The sequence below is a fragment of the Pinus tabuliformis genome, chromosome 6 (genome assembly GCF_031772625.1).
Source record: "Pinus tabuliformis cultivar Carrire ecotype Pingquan chromosome 6, CPIR1, whole genome shotgun sequence".
NCBI lineage: Eukaryota > Viridiplantae > Streptophyta > Pinopsida > Pinales > Pinaceae > Pinus > Pinus tabuliformis.
This window is the reverse complement of record NC_142292.1, coordinates 211,798,204-211,801,675: the sequence shown is the minus strand read 5'-3', so window position 1 is coordinate 211,801,675 and position 3,472 is coordinate 211,798,204. Positions and strand designations below refer to the sequence as shown.

The following is a 3,472-nucleotide window of genomic DNA, read 5'->3' as shown; positions in this document are numbered from 1 at the left end:
TTTGAAGTCCATATAAAAATATTACCATCCACTGAAATACACAGGTCATTAGTCTTGTATCCCTTGTACATGGTTCATCAACCATTTTTCCATTTTCTTGTACATGGTTTATCAACCATTCTTCCATCAGGAGTTTGTGTATTAGTACTTTTTATCCCCTACATCATCATCATCATCTTGGATTTTCTTTGACTTAATTGTAACCATGCACTTGATGCTCTTGCATCAAAATGCAAACCAACAATTACAAAAGGTCGTTCTAAACTTCAATCTATGATTTGAGGGGCTTTTTCACCTTGCATTACCATTAAATGTGTACAATAAAACTATCTATCCTTCATGAGAGAAACATTTGGCAACTCTCAGAACATCTCTTGCCTAACACTGTCAGAAATAACAGAGTGGCCATCAAAACCCACTCAAAGGTCATTGTTGACTTAGTAGCTGTCTAGAAACTTGTAGTAACTACGTAAGCCAAATGTATTTGCAGTTTCTTCTTTTTCTTTTTTCTTTTTTCCAGTGAAACCCTTATTTTTTTGGCCAGAGTTGGAGATTTATTCTCCCAATCCCCCTTATTTTTTGGCCGGAGTTAGGGATTTATTTCTCCCCAAACCCCCTTATCTCATTTGTGGTTTCTTGCTATTGAATCAATAGATTTGTTCCCATGGCTCCTCCACAGTGTTCATTGTTCACCACAATTCCATGTCAAATAAACAGTTTAAGAGCCTCACTACATGGAAAATGCATAAATTTGCTGTGTTTACAAATCCAACTTATCTCCCATGAGGAAAGCATATACATGTTTGTTGACCTCAATCCAACTGCATCCCGGATTCTTGTTAATCCGCCTGCAGTCCATCATTTTTCGCACCTTTTCACTGGCATCCCACCTCCCAACTGCTGCATAGATGTTTGACAATAGCACATAAGTTGTATCACTTTTAGGGTTCAACTCAAAAAGATGTTCTGCTACACTTTTCGCTAGCTCTATGTTATTATGGACTCGACATGCACCGAGCAAACATCCCCATACAAATGAATCAGGTTTTATTGGCATTTGGTGGATAAAGGCCTCCGCCTCGTCCAGGTGCCCAGCTCGGCCAAGAAGATCAACAATACAGCTATAATGGTCCATTTTAGGTGTGATGCAATAACATTGACTCATGGAATCAAAGTATTTTTGGCCCTCATCCACCAGCCCTGCATGACAGCACGCAGACAAAACACCAAGGAAAGTGACATGATCTGGTTTTGTGCCCGAGTATTGCATTTGTTCAAAAAATTTGAGTGCTTTCTTACCAAAGCCATGTATGGCACATCCTACAATCATTACTGTCCAGGAGACCACATCTCGTTCAGTCATTCTGTCAAACACAGTACATGCATCCTCTATGTTCCCACATTTTGAATACATGTCGACGATAGCACTCCCAACAAAAACATCGGACAGTAATCCTCTCTTAATTATTTCTTCATGGATCTCTTTGCCCTGTTCCAAAGCCTCTAGACTAGCACACGCCGGGAGAATACAGGCAAATGTCTTTGAATTTGGCTTTAAACCAGTCAACTGCATTTCTCGAAAACGTCTTAGGGCTTTTTGGCCGTGCCCATTCTGTGCATACCCTGCTATCAATGCCGTCCACGAAAGCACATCTTTCTCGGGCATTTCCTGAAAGAATTTACGTGCTTCCTCAACATACCCATTATGTGCATATCCTGCAACCATGGCTGTCCAGGAAACTGCACTCTGTTCATGCATTTTGTCAAAGACATCGCGTGCATACTCCATCTTCCCACATTTTGCATACATATCAACAAGTGCATTCATCGCAAAAACATCACACTGAAACCCACTTCTAATTATCGCTCCATGGACTTCCATGCCGTGTTCCAAAGCTGCAAGTTAGCACAAGCAGGGAGGAGACTCGTTAATGTCTTCGTATTTGGCTTCACACTTGTCAATTGCATTTGTCGGAAAAGCTTCAAGGCCTCCCAATACTGCCCATTTCCAGCATATCCTGAAATCATGGATGTCCAGGAAACCACGTTTCGCTCAGTCATTTTGTCAAACAGATCACGTGCATGCTCCGTGCTTCCACATTTTGCATACCTGTCTACAAGGGCATTCCCCACAAACACATTCGACTGAAACCCACCTCTAATTATTTCATACTTGAGCTCCTTGAGATCTACCAAGTTGGTGCATGCTGGGAGAATACTGGCAAAGGTGAAGTGATTGGGCTGGATGCATGCTCCTTGCATTTGGCGAAACAGTGCCAAAGCCTCCTGGTCATACCTCTGCTTGCTGTAAGCTGCGATCATGGCGGTCCATGAGATTACATCTCGCTCATGCATTTGGTTAAAGGCCCTGCGAGCGTCCATTAGAACCCCGTATTTCGCATACACACTCAAAAGCTTGTTTCCCAAGGAGGTGTCCTGCCACTGGCATTGAAATCGGGTTTGAATCATGTGGGCATGTATTAGTTTGCCTTCTGGTAAGGCAGTGTTGTCCAGGCAAAGCTGCAAGAGAGAATGATAGGTAGAAGAATCTACATAATGGTCGACCGCATACAAAACGTTCAGCGCATGTCTCCATTGCCTCGGCTTACACAAAGTTGTCATTCATTCAAAACGCCGAATTGTTTGCATCCATGGGATAACACCCTGTGGAAATCCATAAATTTATTGCTTTACAGAAGATTATTTTTGTAACGAAGAAGTGGCCGTGAGATTGAACAATTTGGAAATCATTCGTCGATGTTGGAGAGTCGACCACTAGGTCCCACCGACAACACGCTGTGAAAATCTGTTGAGGGGTGAGAACACATATTCCGGACCTGTGTACTGTGTTCATTATATCGTGATAATGGTCGGTGTGCCCATTATAATCGTCACCACCTTGGATGTGTCATCTTAACTACTCGTTCATAATTTCATTTGCCTCCCTAGGTGAATTTTCATCACACTTAGAATGGTGTGGATTGCTTCAGATTTCATTATGTGACCAATTAGAAAGACCATTTCAACTATTGTGAATTGGATTGCTTGAGACTTGATATTGTCACTCATTATTGGGAATGAGTTTAAGAGGCCTATTTCAATTGGATTGTTTAAGATTGATAATGTGAGAGGGGTTTGATATTGCTTGAGGTTTCATGAAGTCACCGATTAGAGAGACCATTTCCACTATTGTGAATTGGATTGCTTGAGACTTGATATTGTCACTTAGTATTGGGTTTAAGAGGTCTATTTCAATTGGATTGTTTAAGACTGATAATGTGAGAGGAGTTTGATTCTTTTTTATATTGGATTGTTTAAGATGGATAATGTGAGAGGGGTTGGATTCTTTTTTATATTGAGAAAATTGGTCTCTAAATTTTAATTTATTTATTTATTTATTTTTAATTAGGAAAAAATGATTTTTATTATTATTAGAAAACACATTTAAAAGCTATATTGTTCATTACTTAAA

General features: G+C 40.4%; 1 pseudogene; it reads right to left on the bottom strand.

Moving 5' to 3' along the window:
* Positions 1-274: 274 nt before the first annotated feature.
* Positions 275-1,890, bottom strand: LOC149258206 (pentatricopeptide repeat-containing protein At2g13600 pseudogene; annotated as a pseudogene).
* Between the last annotated feature and the right edge of the window lie 1,582 nt (positions 1,891-3,472).